Below are 20,370 nucleotides of genomic sequence, written 5' to 3'. Positions count from 1 at the left end.
TATTAGAAAGGACAAATACCCACCATTTGCTTCAACGTGGATGGAACTGGAGGGTATTATGCTGAGTGAAGTAAGTCAATCGGAGAAGGACAAACAGTGTATGTTCTCATTCATTTGGGGAATATAAATAATAGTGAAAGGGAATATAAGGGAAGGGAGAAGAAATGTGTGGGAAATATCAGAAAGGGAGACAGAACATAAAGACTCCTAACTCTTGGAAACAAACTAGGGGTGGTGGAAGGGGAGGAGGGCGGGGGAGGGGGGTGGTGGTGAATGGGGGACACTGAGGGGGGCACTTGACGGGATGAGCACTGGGTGTTATTCTGTATGTTGGTAAATTGAACACCAATAAAAAATAAATTTATTTTAAAAATAAAAAAAATAAATGCTGCCATTTTTAAATTTGGGATGTTGAGTAGTTTAAATTTAGTTAAATTTCATAGCAACTGATCACCTTGTTTCAAAAATGGTAATTAGAGTGCATCACCCAATTTTTTAATTATTATATGTGTAATGTGTGTGAGTAATTTAGGACAATTCTGACCATAGTGAGTCTAATTGCCTTCTGGCGGGTGTCATAAACCATTAGTATTTATACATTTGGTCACCTGAGTAATATGGTATTCTTTAAATATTCTTACTAAACAGAGACTTAAAGTTATCTATGTATGATATCTATTTTTTTTCTTATTACTTGTTCTTTTTCTTTTTCTTTTTTGTTCTCTTTTTCTATCATTGAGCTTTCTTTCACAGTTATCAAATTAATCTGATTGTTCTTGGTAGTATAAAACAAAATAAAGTTTATCAAATGGCTTACTCAATAGAAAACACAGTATAAACTCCTGCTAATGTAAACTTCATTTCCTAATTATCAATTTTGTGTAATGTATTCAAAATAACCATTAGGTAATTCTATTTCTAAGAAACTCAAAAAACTGACTTGAATATCTTTTAGTTTTCTCATGAAGATAGCTAATTGGAAGTCTTACAAATGTTTACAAATGGATAAAATGATTTGTGGTGATAACAATGACTTTAAATGAACTGAAAAAAATCTGAAAACATTTTTTTCAATGACAGTTTAGATATCAAATAAATGCTATGAAATTATTAATAATTCATTTGTATAAATCCTCAAATCCACTTATCCTCTCTTAGCCTCCCAAAATTAAAGCATGTGCCATGGCTTACATTTTCTCTGTATTGCTCTTGCTGAAAGAAGCTGTCATCACTACCTAAACATAAAGATGCAATCAAGAAATTGTTTAAATTTGAATAGAAATAACCACTTACATTACATTTAGCTTCCATTCCTTTTTTCATTTTTTTAAAGATAATATGCTCTGTCTTTTGTTTACTTTTTAAGGAGGAAGGAATTTGGTCATGACTCAAGAAATTTTACTACATGAATGAAGATCCTCAAAATTTAAGCAGTCAGAACTTCCTTTGAGTTAACACTAATGGGTGCATTGCCTCTGAATTTCCTAAAATTTCTTTCAACCACATATTTCTGTCCAGTCGGCAATATCTATGGCTATTGTTTGCTTCTCTTTGTTCATTTCAGTTTCTCAATAATCACAGTTTGCTATCAGGCACTTTTAACATGATTGCACAAATGGCTAAGTCAGCTGTTGATTCAACAGGCATTAAGGAGATGCTATTAAATACCTAGTGCTTTATCATTTGATCTTTGTTTAACATATTTTTATTTCAATGGATGTAAAATTATTGGAAAGAGGAAGAAATATCAGGCACATTTGAAAAGAAGAAGTAAAATGTGGTTACCAACTAAATAGCTATGCAGATAGTCTTCAAGGGAAGTACAAATAATGAGCAGAGCTATTTATTTATAAAGAATATCAGTTGTCAAAATATAACTATCAAACATTAGTTTACTTGCTCATGAGATTCATTAACTTCTTGTTGATCCCATAAGTCTACCCTAATGCACTAAACATTAACTTGTTAATTTATCTTTAAAATAATTTTCATAATTATATTCAGTAGTGATGTCATAAAATCTACATAAATATAACTACTAACACCAAAATGGCCCTTGGGTTCATGAAAAACAAAAGAACTTGATTCTCTTTAATAATTATAGGTGGTATTAAGAAAATTACTACTTTCAATTAATTTTTATAATCTTTATTTCAATTAGCTTTTGTCATGTAATAAACATTTCAGTGACATACAACAATAATAATTTATTTCTTACTTATGGTTCTATAAATTGGCTGCTATGAGGTTCATCCTGTTTGGATTCAGATGACTTTGGCTCTAAGAAGATGGGTGGATCCAAGTTTTCTCTAGACAGCTATCATTCTCCTTCATCCAGAAAGTACCCTAAATAGGCTAATTTCATGACATAAAGCAGGAGATTAGAAGGAAAAAGCACAACCATTGCAAAGACATATCAAGCCTCTGCTTGCAGCATATACATAACATCTCATTTGATCAAAGCAAGTTACATGCCAGAGTCTAGTATCAAAGAGCTGGAGTAACTCATTCCTTCCATGAGAGACTGAAGATAGGGAAAAGGAGTGCTTCTTTGTTAAACAATAATGGAGTCTACCACAATCTGTACAAGAGTGTAAAAACGATTTCATAGTGGTGTGTACAGAACAAGAGTTGTAAAAGTGCCATGAAAATTTAAAGTATTGAAATATGTAAAGATATATTTACTAACATTTACTATGAATAGAATATCAAATGGGAGCCTCTATGATCTATTAGTTCGTTCAAAACACAAGATAACTTGTTTAGTAATTTTATAAAATGTCTTAATTTGAAGTAAATAGCTGGGGCCTGGAAATACATATAGTTGGTTGAAATGATGGTTTTCTTAATGAAAGTTTGGCACTAATCTATTGTTTAACTCTATAAACATTAATCCAACAATAGTAACTACTACCAAGTTGAATAGATAATAAAGAATAATAACAAAGAATTTAGATAGATAGAAATAATATGGGATCCCTGGGTGGCGCAGCGGTTTGGCGCCTGCCTTTGGCCCAGGGCGCGATCCTGGAGACCCAGGATCGAATCCCACGTCGGGCTCCCAGTGCATGGAGCCTGCTTCTCCCTCTGCCTGTGTCTCTGCCTCTCTCTCACTCTCTGTGTGACTATCATAAATAAATTAAAAAATTAAAAAAAAAGAAATAATAGATGAAGATGATGATAGATGGATAGATAGATAGATGCCATTGATTGATAATATTGCCATTGTTATCAATCAGTGTGATAGGATAAAATCAGACTCAAAAACATACTTGAGAGTATTTTAATGTTTCTAATTTTATATAATATCATTATTAATAGTGAGTTTTACCAAAAATGGTGCATAATTATAAATAATTTATGGCATCACCATCAATAATTTACTTAAGCCATAAATTCACTGAAGTCATTTGCAAGGCACTTAATATATTTAATCTAATTATCAGTATGTTTGTAGGAGGTAAATGTTTATATGAATATTTCACAAAAAAGAAATCAAACCGAAGATTTTGTATATTGCTCCAAATCCATTCATCTTGTCAAAGAAAGAAAAGCATTCTTCCACGTGTTTACAATCTTGATGAATTTTATTAAGATATTTTATTGTTTACAATTCCAAAAATCTCAGGTTAATCATAACATAATTATTTTTTTCTCATCACTTTGACAATCCAATATGTCACTAGTCTTTTAATTTCAAAACACTTTCCCATGTACCCAATATTCAACTAGTTTTACTTCCACTATAGTTCAAGTCCTCATGCTATATAGCTCTCTCTGTGCAGTCCTTATGCCTATTTTCAACTTTCAAAGTCAATTTCTTTTCAAGGAATTAAATTGTAGTATTTAGTGGAGAATGTTTCAATTTTGGTCATTTTCTTTTAAGTGTAATCTTAAATATACCATTATTATGATTATTCATCATAGAATTAAAATGATATTTGTAAAGATGATGCCTCTTTTGACAGCTTTGCTAATGTCAGCTTTTCTCTTATCCTCTATTTTAGGTATCATTGTTATCTATTTGCTGTGTATATTCACAATTTTTTAAAAAATTTCCTTTAGGGCAATGTATGTAGACATATTTAAATGTAGAAATCTATACTATCAGTTTATGAGTGTGTTTCCTTTCTACAACCTATATATTTTATATTTAATGTATCCTTTGATTTTTAGAATATATATTTACAACTTTAATAATTATAACATTCATATATATAAATATTAATATATATTATTTACATATATATGTATATTTAAGCTATTCCTATAAGAATACATTGCTGCATTGCATTTCACTATATGGGTGTACCCTAAGTTTATTTAATCATTTTTTAACAAGGTACGTATGTGTTTTCTTATTTTTTCCTTAGTAAAAAAAATATATGTATATATTTCACTAGGCAATAGTGTCCATATTTTTCATGCATACATAAAGGCAAATCTTTAGAGAATAAACAAAGTAAAACAATCATTTACATACAAGATATACACATTAGTATTATGATAGTTTTTTTAAACTACTTTCTATGAAGCAATTCATTTTCTACTCTCAACAACAGTTGGTATTATTAAAAGCTAATGGTCAAAATATGCTAATAACGTTCTAATATGCATTCTTTTATTATTAATGAGATGATGTACCTTTTTATTGACCATTTTTATTCCCTTTTTTTGGTTCCATTTCATAATTGTTTCCAATTATTTAACTGAGTTGTTTTTATTTTCTTCATTTGCTTCGTATGAAATATTGAAATGTTTTGGATATCAATCCTCTGTGCGTTAGATATGTGGCAAATGTTTTCTCTCAGTCTGTTACTTGTCTTTTAATAATACTTATGATAAATTAGAATTTTAATTTTGATGTAACAAAGTTTATCAAAGTTTACTTAATAACTTTTACTTTTTATGACCTATTCAATTTTTTACTCTCCCACAGTTACACATATTGCATACTAACTTTATTCTAACTCTTTTAATATTTTTAAAGCATATACCTTAGAGCCAGGACCTTTTGTTAACATCCTAATATGCTATTTAATACTTTTATGTCATTGGGCAAGAAACAGTCTCTGTACTTTGGTTTTCTAACTATAAAATTAGAATTGTAATAATGGATAATAAATGCTTATTGTGTTTATTAAATGAATTGTTATAGGAAAACATGCTCACTAAGCATATTGTCTGCCACATGATATGCACTGTATCTTGAAGCTTTTTTTTCAAACTTTCACACAATTTTTCAATTAATTTTCAAATTTTCAATTTTGTTCATATATTTTTTGAATTTTTTCAGTGTTTACATAATTTAAAAGAAATTGAAATGTATGCATAGACCATTTTCAAAGTGTCTATTTTGCTCCATTGTTATACTGCATTACTGAATCAATTGCCTGCATTGTAATCACAGTTTCTGGATAATAGAACTTGTGCTTCTCACTACAGGAGTAGCTTGCATTGTTCCCCTCAGACTAACAAAAAACCCTGAAAATTGAAAATAAAAAAATCTACTAAAATTAAAAGAGAGAAAACAAGTCAGGAAGGTCCAAGCACTCCAGCCAATGCGAAGACATTGAGGTAAGCTTGTTTTCCTTTGGGAGGTGCTGGCCAAAATATATGTGGAACTAAAATGAAAATTGGACCTCAGAATCCTCTTGCAAGGTACAGCCTTGCTTAGCAAACCAGCATTTCCATGTAGAACTGGGTTTATGTCCTGTTTGCTCTAAAAGCAAAACAAATGAATCAAGTATTTATAAGGGCAGTCATTATCTTGAAATATGTCAATATTAGATTTATAAAGGTGCTATGCCCCTCTTTTAACTTCCTAGTAGAATAAAAATAAATACTCATTGGAGGAGGTATTATTCAACAGCAGCAGAATACACATCCTTCCCTGCTCTACTTTAAAAATGAAGCAGTAACTGCACTAGTGTAGATTCACTAGAATGAATCAATACTTTATGGTATATTAATAAACTGGCTTAGATATTGCAATGGAAGCAATAAATTAAAGGTTATGTAAATGAAGCTAAGAAACTCCTAAGTAATATTTATCTTAAAATCACAATTTCAAAAATAGATCAAATATTTATCTCTCAATGTATATATACATACAATAACAGTATAAAGAAAAACAAAGGAATTATACAAAATTTAGGATGCAGTTACTTTTGAGTATATAGCAGGGTGAAAGTTTTAGGAAAGGATAAAGAGGCTTTGAAAGGCACAGGTTACATTCCGTTTGCAACATTCATCTTGGTAACTTGCGATTAATTTTATAAATATTTTAACATGTTGATATAGATCATCAATACTCTTTATTAACCCTATATTTTATAAAAACACATTTTATTTTATTTTTAAAAGATTTTATTTATTTGCTTATTCATTCATGAGAGACACACAGAGAGAGGGGAAGAGACACAGGCAGTGGGAGAAGCAGGCTCCACGCAGGGAGCCGGACGTGGGATTCGATCTTGGGACTCCAGGGCCACCCCTGGGCCAAAGGCAGTCGCCAAACCACTGAGCGACACAGGGATCCCTGATAACAGTGCATTTTAAAAGTCGCCTTGGTATTTCAGTATATAAACTACTACCACGTAGGTAATACCTTCATTTTATAATATGATATAAAATATTTATTCAATTTTCATTTATTCAATTACTTTGTGCTTATGTTTTATTTATCATTTGCCTTACATTAATTATTTAAATTGAAAATATTTGGAAATGCTGTTATAATTTTTAAGTTTTCTATTAAAAATGTACAAAATATGCTTTATCTGCCTATATAAACCATTAAACATTAAAAAATAAAAATTGATAAAATTCCAAGGATATATCTGGAACTCCAAAGAACAATTAAACCTTAGGAGACATGGATAACTAATGCATTTTTTAAAATTATTTATTTAAGAGAAAAAGAGAGCACGAGGAGGGAAGGGCATGGTGAAGGGCAGAAGTAGAGGGAGAATTGGACTCCCTACTGAGCAGGGAACCCAATGGCAAGGCTCAATCCCAGGACCCTGGGATCATGACCTGAGCCAAAGGTAGATGTTTAACTGACCTGGTTACCCAGGCATCCCATAGCTAATACTTTTTTATTGGTAATTTGAATATGTTTCACAATAGGAGAAAATAAGAATTGTCCAGTGGCTTAAGAAAATATCTAGTTCTATCCTACTAAGTATGAATGAAACTAAGTATAATTATTCCTCAACTTGTAGAAGATACTTTTAACAATGTGTTTCCCAAAGATATAAGTAAATGAAATAAAACATTCTTGCACCTGTGAGTCTTATTTTTCAAATCTAATTTATAAAGTTATATCAAAATAAAATATGTTATCTTATGTTGTGCATATAAATATGACAGCTATTCTGAAAATGAAAGTATTGGGTAAAATATTTAGAAATGCTTCACAAAGTAATTGTAAAGAATCATGTATGTAATGGTTTAAATCAGACAGATTTATGTTCCTATATTACTGTGTATGTCCAAAGAATAAAAGTAAAAGGAAAATAAATTATTTAGTGTGAAGGTTTTTGGCTTCCTTTAATTTTTATTTATTTATTTGTTTATTTGTTTGTTTGTTTATTTATTTATTTATTTATTTATTTATTTATTTTGGTTTAGAGGCATGTGTCTCATGTAAAATTTGTTCAGCAACACAAAAGAACTATTATATGAATTTTCCTGATTGTACCTTACCCTGGATAGCTATTGTCCATTTAATTCCATTGCTATAAAGGATTAAGATGCCAGTTGCTCTCTCTCAAAAAAAAAAAATAGATTAAATGGTTAGATAGAAGATAGTATGCTAAAGTAGAGTATTTATGAACATTGCTATAACTGCCTCTGTGGACTGTTGATAAATTGTTTCCATTATTTCTGCAGAATTGAGGGTTTCTGAATAAATCTGGCAAAAATTTAGGATTATGGAATAAGACTAGCACTTTTATAATTAATTTACAAGACAATGGACAGTGAGAGAACTCCAGAAATATTTACCCAATTCTGGAGGTTTGTGTTTATATTTCAAGAGAAAATAAGGTCAGGGAGCTTAGAGACATTAGAGACATTTCTAAGTCAGAATAGCTAAGGAGATATTCAGGCTTATCTTGCCATTAGAGAAAAATATTTACATCTTAACAGGTTAGTGTGAGAATTTAGTATTCTTTTAATCCTATCTCTGAAGAGCAAAGGTTTTCCTCCTCCCTTCTAGAGATATGAGGAGACAGCTGCCTCTACTACACAGAGGCAAAGAAAATTAATTTTTCTCCATTTCTTCACCTATGGTGAAGAGGTCACTCATTAGATGAATTTGTCATCTGATTTTCACTACTTGTTTCCAAATGGTACACAGTCGGATGGATGAGAATTAGATGCAATTATTATTTTGTAATAATAATAGTAACTTTTTTTTAAAAAAGATTTTATTTATTTATTCATGAAAATACACAGAGAGGAGAGAGAGAGAAAGAGAGAACAGCAGAGACGCAGGCAGAGGGAGAAGGAGGCTCCATGCAAGCAGCCCAATGTGGGACTTGATCCGGGGTCTCCAGGATCAGGCCCTGGGCTGAAGGCAGCACTAAACCGCTGAGCCACCCAGGCTGCCCAATAATAGTAACTTTTATTAATGATATATGCCTTTAGGATAAATTAATATTGAAAATGTAATAATTCTGTGACGCCATAAGTGAACCTTAAGGTAAACTATGGACTTTGTTTGGTTATGATATAACAATGCAGCTTCATCAATTGTAACAAACATATTAACATTTTGTGGGATATATATAATGGAGGAGGCCATGCATCTGTGAGGCAGGAGGATATGGGAAGTCTCTGTACTTCTCAATTTTGCTGTGCACCTACAACTGCCCTAAAAATTAAAGTCACTAGTAGAAAGAAAATACAGTAGCTTCCAAAGAGGATACATTTTTCTGGAAATTAATTCCTAGTATTGTAAAGCCAACTGCAAAAGAACAGTGGGAAAATACTAAGTAGGTGAGAGTAGGACATTAAGCATAGTAATTTTTAAAGTCTGTATTATTTTGTAATATTTTATGCTTATAACTTAAAAGCCTATGTTGGTACTAAAAGACATGCTACTTCACAACACCATCAAACAACTGGTTATAATTAGTATATGTAGACTACTTTATCCAACAACAGCAGAATACATATTCTTCTCATGCTCACATAAAACATTAATCAAGATGGGCCACATTCTAGGAATGCAACATGCCTCAGTATAAAAAAAATTGTCTGAGAACAGACATTGTTCTCAGACCACAATAGAATTAAACTAGAAATCAATAATAGAGAATGAAATGGAAAATTCCAAAGTACATGGAGATCAGACAACACATGGATAAAAGAAGAAATCTCAAGAGAAATTTAAAAAAAAGCCAAATAAATGTAAATAAATATACAACTTAGTAAAATGTGTAAGATGAAGCAAAACCAGTGCTTAAGATAAATTTTTAGAATTGGATGCATAGAATAGTTTAAAAATCTAAAATCAATCATCTGTGCTACTACCTTAAAAATAACAGCAAATTAGGGTTGCCTGGGTGGCTCAGTCAATTAAGAGTCTGACTCTTCCTTTTGGCTAAGGTCATTATCTCAGTGTAATAATCTCAGGATTGTGAGATCAAGCCCCCCCTAGGGCTCCATGCTCACTCTCTCTGCACCTCTCCCACTGTCCTCCCTAACTAGTGCATGTATGTGCAAGAGAAACTCTCTTTCTCTAAAATAAGTACATAAACCTTTAAGAAGAACAGAAAATTAAATGCAAAGTAAACAGGAAAATATATAATAAAATTTAGAAAATTTCATAATTGAAAATACAAAGTCAATAGAGAAAATCAACTAAATAAAAAACTAGTTCTTTGATAAACTCAAAATGGATGACAGATCTAAATGTGAGCCAAGAATCCATCAAAATCCTACCAAGAATCCATCAAAATCCTAGAGAAGAACACAGATAGCAACATTTTTTAATTCAGCTGCAGCAACTTCTTGCAGGACACATCAATGAAGGCAGGGGAAACAAAAGCAAAAATGAACTATTGGGACTTCATCAAGATAAAAAGCTTCTGCACAGCAAAGGAAACACTCAACAAAACTAAGAGGCAACCTATGGAATAGGAGATGATATTTGCAAGTGACATATCATATAAAGGGCTAGTATCCAAGATATAAAGAACCTATCAAACTCAACACCCTAAAAGCAAACTATCTAGTCAAGAAATGGGCAGAAGACATGAAGAGATGTTTCTCCAAAGAAGTCCTACACATGGCCAACAGCACATGAAAATATGTTCCACATCACTTGTCATCAGGGAAATACAAATCAAAACCACAATGAGATGCCACTTTACACTGGTGAGAATGTCTAAAATTATCAAGACAGAAAACAAATGTTGGTAAGGATGCAGAGAAAGGGAAACCCTCTTACCCTGTTTGTGAGAATGCAAACTGGTGTACTCACTCTGGAAAACAGTGTGGAGGCTCCTCAAGAAGTTAAAACTAGAACTACCCTATGACCCAGCAATTGCACTACTGGGTATTTACCCCAAAGATACAAATGTACTGAAATGATGGGACACCTGTACCTCAATGTTCATGGCAGCAATGTCCACAACAGACAAACTATAGAAAAAGCCCAGATGTCCATTGACAGATGAATGGGTAAAGAAGATATGGCAGCCTACATGCACAATGGAATATTACTCAGGCATCAGAAAGGATGAATAGCTACCATTTATATTGATGTGGATGGAACTGAAGGGTATTTTGTTGAGTGAAACAAGTCAATTGGAAAAAGACAATTATCATATGGTTTCACTCATATGTGGAATATAGAAAATAGTGAAAGGGGCCATATGGGAAGGAGAGGAAACTGAGTGGGGAAAAATTAGAGAGGAAGACAAACTATGAGAAACTTCTGACTCTGGGAAGCAAACAAAGGGTTGGGGAAGGGGACTGGACTGGGGAGTGGGGTAACTAGGTGATGGGCATTAAGAAGGACACATGATGTGGTGAACACTGAGTGTTATGCTATATGTCAATGAATTGAATACAAATTAAAAGATAAATAAAGTATAAAAAGAAAAAGGATTCCCCCATCATTATACGTAGGGAAAAACTATGGATTTCTGTCAAAAGGCCCTTGAAACCCATAAAAACAAAATAATTTCCCTTCAACAGAAAAAAAAATAATAATAAAAGCAAGTTCTTTGAAAAGATCATAAAATTGATAAGCCTCTAGGCAGGCTAATTAAGAAAAAAAGAAGAGAGGACAGACAGCACTAATATAAGAAATGACAGAGGAAGTATCACATACAGTTCATTGGGTGAATATATTTTTATTTTCTGGATAAGTAGCTAGTAGTGGAACTGATAAACCATTTGTTAAATGAATGCTTAACTTTTTGGAAACTACCAAGCGTTTGTCCAAAATCATTGTCCCATTTTGCAATTCCAGAGCATTATACGAGAATTTCAATTTCTCTTCATGGTCATAGGCCCTTGACATTGCCAGTGTTCCTAAAAAAAGTCCCCATACAGAGTATGCAATGGTATTTAATTGGGATTTTAATTTGAATTGTCCTAATGACTCATAATGTAAGTACCTTTTTATTTTCATATTTCCATTTTAAGTGTCTGTTAAAATATTCTGCATATTTGTTATTAATTAAATATTTGACTTCAGGGATCCCTGGGAGGCACAGCAGTTTGGCGCCTGCCTTTGGCCCAGGGCCGATCCTGGAGACCCTGAATCGAATCCCACGTTGGGCTCCCTGCATGGAGCCTGCTTCTCCCTCTGCCTGTGTCTCTGCCTCTCTCTCTCTCTCTCTCTGTGTGACTATCATGAATAAATAAATAAAATCTTTAAAAAAAATGACTTCATATATTCTTATATATATACTAGATACATTGTTTTACTAAATATAGCTTTTGGAAATGTTTTCTCCAAGTCTTTGGCTCATCTTTAAATTTTCTTGAGAGGGGTTCCTGGGTGGCTCAGTTAAGCATCTGCCTTCAACTCAGGTCATGATCCCGGGGTCCTGGGATGGAGACCCATGTTGAGCCCCACATCAAGCTCCCTTCTCAGTGGGGAGTCTGCTTCTCCCTCTCCCCTCTGCTTGTGCTCTCTTGCTCTCTCTCCCTCTATCGTTCTCAAATAAATAAAAATCTTCAAAAAAAGTTTAAAAAATAAATTTTCTTAAATATTTTCACGAAGTAGAATTATTAATATCGATAAGTACAATTTATAATTTTTCTTTTATTGTCTTTACTACTTTTTTCTATATAATAAATGCATGCTGAACACAATGCCACAAAGGTTTTCTCTTATATTTTATTTTAAGCCCTCATAGTTTACATTTAAATTTATTTCTAGGATTCAGAGTCAAATGTAGATGGTACAAGTTATCAAAGTTCCTATTTTTTAATAGATTCTTTGGAATTTACTATATAGATTAATACTATGTATATATAAAAACATTATTCTTTTTCCTTTCTAATCTGTTTTATGCCTGAAAGATTATGATTTAAACTTAAACTATATCTATGGTCCAGTGATCTCTGGCTATGACGTCATTAAAACTGTCCAATATATGCTTGTACCCATTAGCATTTGAAAAACAAGTATTCACTCCCTCTCTAAAGTCATCAATATCTCCCCAAAATAGCATGGTTCACAAAGGACTGGTGAACACAAGATCACACTCCAAAAATTTAACCAATGAAAAAATTATTACTCAGTATACAATGAAAATATAATTGATGCAAATACTTAATACTTATCTCAAAAAGTCTTATAAATAAATACAGGCAAATGAACACTAATATTTTACTGATATGTTAATGATATCAACATGTATAGCTGTAGATAAGATTTCACATATTTTATTATTGAAAAACTGAGCAAAAAGATATATTTATGATTTATATTAGTCCCAAGAACAATTATATTTATTAAAAGTATGTAGGTGGGGATCTGGGTGGCTCAGTCGGTTAAGTGTCTGGCTCTTGGTTTTCAGCTCAATCACGATTTCATGGATCGTGGTATGGGAGCCCTGTGTCAGGCTTCATAGGGGAGAGTCTGCCTGAGATTCTCTCCCTCTGCTCCTCCTCCCTACTTGCAGGCTCTTTCTCTCTCTCAAATAAGTAAACCTTTCTTTAAAAAGTATGTAGGAAATAGCTCATAAAGCATATAAATCAACATTTTTGTAGACCATGAGTAAATTTTAAGTTGTTAAAACTATTATTCTCTATATGTAAAACATGTTACTATGTCTAGTAACCAAGCTAGATATTTAGATTTTTTTAAAAAAATTTTTCCATTTTTTTAAATTGATAGTAGACTTTAGACAACTCAGTAGCATATTTGAGCTTGTCATTCTTATAACCTATAACTATCAAAACACTGATGCAACTGAGCAAAAATGACGAATTTTTACTATAAAGGAAATATTGTTTAAAATATATTCAAAATTCCCTTCAAAATTACACTGGGCATTTTCCTCTAATGTTTATTGTTGGTTTTCAGGTTCTTCAATTCATATGTTAATACCTTATCCCTTGTCATGTACAGGTGCAATGTGCAATCATTGCTTTTCAAATAGCAATAGTTAGAACTACAGATTATTATGCCACTATAATTGTAGGAGCAAATGAAGAAGAAATTGCCTTAGTGCATGATTTAAAGCAAAAATAATAAACTGTTTTTTTTCAATATTATTAGTTAGATAAAGATAAGTATCTAGAAATATATTCTCAAAATAATGCATTATTTTGAAGTGTTTTGCAACTGTGACTGGCTTGACTTCATATGTAAGTTATAGAACAGATAAATTAGTGCAAACATTAATATCAGTACCTTATCCTGTCCATGTGGTCTCATTTTGCACATGATTTTATAAAAAGTAATTCTTCTTTGTAAATAGAATAATAGTAAAAAATATTAAAATATTCATCAAGCCAAACAACACATTTAACTTGTGCTATAAATGCCATTTTAAAAATTTTAAATGAAAGTGACATATTACATTTAATATGTATATAAATGGGATCTTTTAAATGGAGGCATTTTCAGAGAAAAAATAAGACTATAGTGCATATGATTGGGAATAGCAAACCATGTTGTTTTTATCAGTGTCGGCAAAGAATACTGAATAAGTTAAGTAATTACCTTATTTATGAACATTGATAAAAATACTTATTATAGTCATTGTATAGAATTCAGGAAAATGCTATACAACAAGAGATAGCATACGTTTTGTTTTATTTTTTTTTTAATCTGCTTCTTACTGCTTATATAATTCTTTGATAGTTATGTCCACATTTGGTTAAATATACTAAAGTTAGTATCTGAAAAATCATAAGCAAATAATTTAGACGGCTAACTTACTTATGAAGAAAGTAAAATATTGGTATATTTTTATATTTTCTATAGAATTGAAGAAAACATTAAACAGGAAACAATTTTGTTTCTCTACTCTTACTAAACAAATTCATTTGAAATAAATTCACATTTTACTAAATACATTTAAATATATATTTATTAGAAAACAGTAGTGTATTTTCAGTTTTTAGAAAAAGTATTCATTGCATCCAATGTGACTTAGTTTTTTTTTTTAATTTTTATTTATTTATGATAGTCAGACAGAGAGAGAGAGAGAGGCAGAGACATAGGCAGAGGGAGAAGCAGGCTCCATGCACCGTGAGCCCGACGTGGGATTCGATCCTGGCTCTCCAGGATCACGCCCTGGGCCAAAGGCCGGTGCTAAACCGCTATGCCACCCAGGGATCCCGTGACTTAGGTTTTTTAAATAAATTTACAACTCTTTAATCTATTTCTTCTTATTCAACTAACCAAGAAAATAAAACAGTCTGTTACGCATTCTAGATCATTTAGAGGTAAAAAAATAAAAAAATAAAAAATAAAAAAATTTAAAAAAAGGAGTAATTAAATAATTATTCTAAATTATCCAATGTACTCATTCACTCTTAAAACAGTTTATACCAGAAATAGGTTTTCCCTGATAACTAGAACTCAAGACATATCAAGAGTTATAGCTGGGCAGAGAAACTAAATATTAAAATACATTTTTTAGGAATATAGCAAGTATGAGAAGTTAGAAAAATGGACTATTATGTAACTTCCCCAAAACACTGAATTTTGAATGAATGGTTCATCATAATTGCAAATTATTTTGGCAGCTAATTTTAAATACAGAGGACATTAACAGATTTGTCTCATTTTATTTTATTTTATTTTTAAAAAAATTTTAAAGCTTTTATTTATTTATTCGTGACAGACAGAAAGGAAGAGACACAGGCAGAGAGAAGCACGCCCCATGCAGGGAGCCTGACGTGGGACTCGATCCCAGGTCTCCAGGATCACACCCTGGGCCGAAGGTGGCGCCAAACTGCTGGGTCACCCGGGCTGCCCGATTTGTCTCATTTTAGATTGAAATAATTATGTATGATTATCATAATAGTGACTGTTACATAATGCTCAGTGGCAGTATTGCATAGAACATAATTAATGACATCAGAATAATTATAATACAGATTATATTTTTTTAAAGATTTTTTTATTTTATTTATTCATGAGAGACACAGAGAGAGAGAGTCAGAGACACAGGCAGAGGGAGAAGCAGACTCCATGCAGGGAGCCCGACGTGGGACTCCAGAATCATGCCCTGGGCCGAAGGCAGGTGCTAAACCGCTGAGCCACCCAGGGATCCCCTATAATACAGATTATATACTAAAATACAATTGAATGGGGTTTTAATTTCTTTATATATACCTCTCTTTAGTTTTCAAATTTTCTAAATTAATCACATGTGATTACACAAAGAAGGGATTATCAAAGATTATCAAATTAGATTTACATGAATCTAGTTTCAAGCCTTATTAATTATTTAGGTATAGAAATAACTGCAGGCCACAGGTGAAAAGGAAGAGGAAGAAAACTGCCAATTCAGCTCACCATATCTGTTCTTATGTTAGGATTTACTATCTCAGAGTAAGATATGAGTTTCCCAGTTGGTATAAAATGACATTTATCCATTATTAAGTATCTCTATGTTTTACTCAGTTCCACAGCTTAAGTAAGGTTTTTCCAGTGAGCCATGCCCCATATATTATTTGAAAATAATTTTTTAATATAGGTAATCCTAGGCAGATAATAATTTATTCCATAGATTAGGATCCTCCCTTTAGGAAATACCATTAGCTTCTTTTGCCAGGAATTATCAGAAGTGTGTATAAATCAATGTTCTCGGGGGGGGGGGGTGGTATCCAGTAAGTTGAAAGTCTTTAGGAGCAAAAATGGAATTTTCTGGAGAAGAAATTCTTTCTCAAGACTGCAGAATTTACTCCTACATCCATCTGCAGCCTGTCTTACAGATTTCAAATTTCCCACCCCTCTACAATTGCAAGACCCCGTGCCTTAAAATAACTCTATTCTCCAAAAAGGTGAGTTTTTGCTTTTAAGGTCTTTTAATTAACTTAATATGTCCCATCCACATTCTCAAAGATAATCTTATTTAAGTCGACTGATTGTAGAAGTACACAAAAAATACTTTTATAGAAAAGTCTGGATTACTCTTTGATTGAATAACTGGGTACTATAATACAAATTTATACATAAAATTTACCATCACAGAGTGTGGGCCTTCTGCTAATGCAGATGACTCTTGCATTAGATAATTATTAAAGTCTGATTCTAAATACGCAGATATTACTTGATGATGAAATTTTGTTGATGTGCCTCAATCTATTATATGATTGGTTAGGAAATATTGTGTTCACTATGCTCAGCTTCAATCAACTGCCATCTGGCAACTCATAGCCTACTAGCATCTAAGAGATGTTTCTCTAAAAGTATTACCTATTATAGTGCAGTTTGCTCCATGCGGCACAGTGTATTTTCCATAAATGGACAGAGTAACTCCTCTTATCACACATATTTTCTAAAATGTGATCATGGCACTTCTCCAACTGAGAATAATTTAGAGGAAAAAGGTTTTTATATAATTTTATCAAAATACTGGTTTTGAAATAGATGGCATATCATGGTAATAAGATATTTCATATTTAAATAATCCAATAGTTTTTATTGCAGATTTTCTTTTTATATTTTGGCTAATTTGTTTTTCTTTTCATTATTTTTAAAGGACTTAATCTAAAAATTTTAATATACTTCTCTAATTTAATGGTTTCTATTCTCAATTTTATCACCTCTTGGGTGTACTACACTGGTTTTCTGATAGTCCAAACTCCATTTTGTGCTTTACCACTCCATGTGACTATGAAAAGCTTCAAGCTCTTGGCTCCTGGTGCCATGAACTTTATTAATTCACAAATGCCTCAGGGGAAATGATTTTCAGAACATTTGTTTATCTCACTGTTTTTTATTTCTCTGTGGGATTTTGTTTTCCCCTGCATTTTATGAAATATTGTTGGTTTTGATTTGATTATTGCTTTATACCAAACTGCTATATCTTAGATAGAAGCAAAATTCCTTTTTCTCTTTAACATTTGACATCATTCTCCAGGGGCATATACATATACAACAGAAACACTACAAAAGACATGCTGCTAGGGGCTTTACCATTCAGGTTTTTAATCCTGTTCATTATATTTTCCAATTGGTCATTTGGGCTTTTTATTTATTTTTTATTTTTTATTTTTTTTATTTTTTTTTTATTGGTGTTCAATTTACTAACATACAGAATAACACCCAGTGCCCGTCACCCATTCACTCCCACCCCCCGCCCTCCTCCCCTTCTACCACCCCTAGTTCGTTTCCCAGAGTTAGCAGTCTTTACTGTTCTGTCTCCCTTTCTGATATTTCCCACACATTTCTTCTCCCTTCCCTTATTTTCCCTTTCACTATTATTTATATTCCCCAAATGAATGAGAACATATAATGTTTGTCCTTCTCCGACTGACTTACTTCACTCAGCATAATACCCTCCAGTTCCATCCACGTTGAAGCAAATGGTGGGTATTTGTCATTTCTAATAGCTGAGTAATATTCCATTGTATACATAAACCACATCTTCTTTATCCATTCATCTTTCGTTGGACACCGAGGCTCCTTCCACAGTTTGGCTATCGTGGCCATTGCTGCTAGAAACATCGGGGTGCAGGTGTCATTTGGGCTTTTTAAAGTAGGCAATCCTAAATCTTAGTCTGGTATAAAAACTTGGCTGCCATGTTCATTTCTGAAAATAAATAAATGCATTATTAAAAAAAAAAGAAACAGAATTTCTATTTAAAAAATTAAACCTCAAAAATTCTGCTAGGTTTGCACATTTATTTTCACTTGACTTCCTGGTTTAGAGGCTGGCATTTAAGAATTTAACTGATGTGGTCCAAATAGTTTATTTTCTATTTTGTTTCCTTTGCCTCAGGAGGCATATCTAGAAGGATGATGCTATGCTCTGTGTCAGAAAAATTACTGCCTGTGTTCTTCTTTAGCATTTTTATGGTTTGAGGTCTCACAGTTTTTTTTTTTTTTTTAAGATTTTATTTATTATTTATTCATGAGACAAACAGAGAGAGAGAGAGAGAGAGAGGCAGAGACACAGGCAGAGGGAGAAAGAAGCAGGCTCCATGCAGGGAGCCTGATGTGGGACTCGATCCCAGGTCTCCAGGATCAGGCCCAGGGCTGAAGGTGGTGCTAAACCACTGAGCCACCTGGGCTGCCAAAGGGTCTCACAGGTTTTTAATACATTCTGAATTTATTTTTGTGGATGGTGTAAGAAAGTGATCCAGTTTAATATTTTTACATGTAACTCTCCAGTTTTTCCAATACCACTTGTTGAAGAGACTATCTTTTTTCCACTGCATATTCTTGCCTCTGTTGTTGAAGATTAATATAATTATGGGTTTAATATAATTATGGGTTCATTTCTGGACTTTCTATTGTATTCAATTGATCTATATGCCTACATTTTTCCAGTACCATATTGTTTTGATTTCTACAACTTTGAAATATAACTTGAAATTTGAAATTGTGATAAAAAGCTTTCTGCACAGCAAAGGAAACAACCAACAGAACTAAAAGACAATCTATTCAATGGGAGAAGATATTTGCATATGACATATCTGATAAAGGGTTAGTATCCAAAATAAACTTGTAAGGAAGTTCCTTCTAAGGAAGTTACATAACTCACCACTCCAAAAATGGATACTCCAATTAAGAAAGGAGCAGAAGACATGAACAGACATTTCTCCAAAAAAGACATACAGATGGCCAATGGACAAAAGATGCTAAACATCACACATCATCACGGAAATGCAAATTGAAAGTACAATGAGATAACCACCTCATATCTGGCAGAAAGCTAAAATCAAAAACTCAAGAAACAACAAGTGTTGGTGAGGGGGTGGAGGAAAAGGAACTCACGTACTGTCAGTAGAAATGCAAACTGGTGCAGCCATTGTGGAAATTTCTCAAAAAAAATTAAAAATAGAATTTCTTTGCAATCCAGTAATCTCACTATGGGGTATTTATTCAAAGAACACAAAAACACTAATGCAAAAAAAAATATGAACCCCTATGTTTAATGCGGCTGTATTCACAATAGTCAAACAATGGAAGAAGCTTAAGTGTTCATTGATAGATGAATGGATAAAGAAGAGGTGGTATATACACACAAGGGGGATATTATTCAGTCATGAAAAGAATGAAGTCTTGTCATTTGCAGCAACATGGATGTATTAGAGAGTATAATGTTAAGCAAAATTAGCCAGCCAAAGAAAGACAAATACCATATAATTCTAATTATATATGAAATTTAAGAAACAAAACAATTAAAGAAAGAAAAGAGATAGTGAATGAGAGAGAGAGCAAAAAAGGGGCACTTAACTATGGAGAACAGAGATGGTTACCATAGGGAAGGTGGGTGGGGATAGGTAAAACAGGTGAAGAGGATTAGGAGTATACTTGTCTTGATGAGCACTGAATAATGTGTGGAACTGCTGAATCACTATATTGTACACCTGAAACTAATACAGCACTGTACATTGACTATATTGAGGGATGCCTGGGTGGCTCAGGGATTGAGTGTCTGCCTTTGTCCCAGTGCATGATCCTGAAGTCCTGGGATCAAGTCCTACATAGGGCTCCCTGCATGGAGGCTGCTTCTCTCTCTGCCTATGTCTCTGCCTCTTTCTTTCTGTGTCTCTCATGAATAAGTAAAATATTTTTTTAAAAAATAAAGAATACACTGATATTAAAATAAAAGCACTCTCCACCCCCCCAAAAAACAAACAATAAAAATTTAAGAAATTTGTATTAAAAATAAAATCAATATGTCTGGGTTCATTTTAAATTTG

This window comes from Canis lupus, chromosome 22 (genome assembly GCF_011100685.1).
Source record: "Canis lupus familiaris isolate Mischka breed German Shepherd chromosome 22, alternate assembly UU_Cfam_GSD_1.0, whole genome shotgun sequence".
In the NCBI taxonomy this organism is placed as follows: Eukaryota; Metazoa; Chordata; class Mammalia; order Carnivora; family Canidae; genus Canis; species Canis lupus.
The sequence above is the reverse complement of the archived record's forward strand: the minus strand, read 5'-3'. Positions refer to the sequence as shown.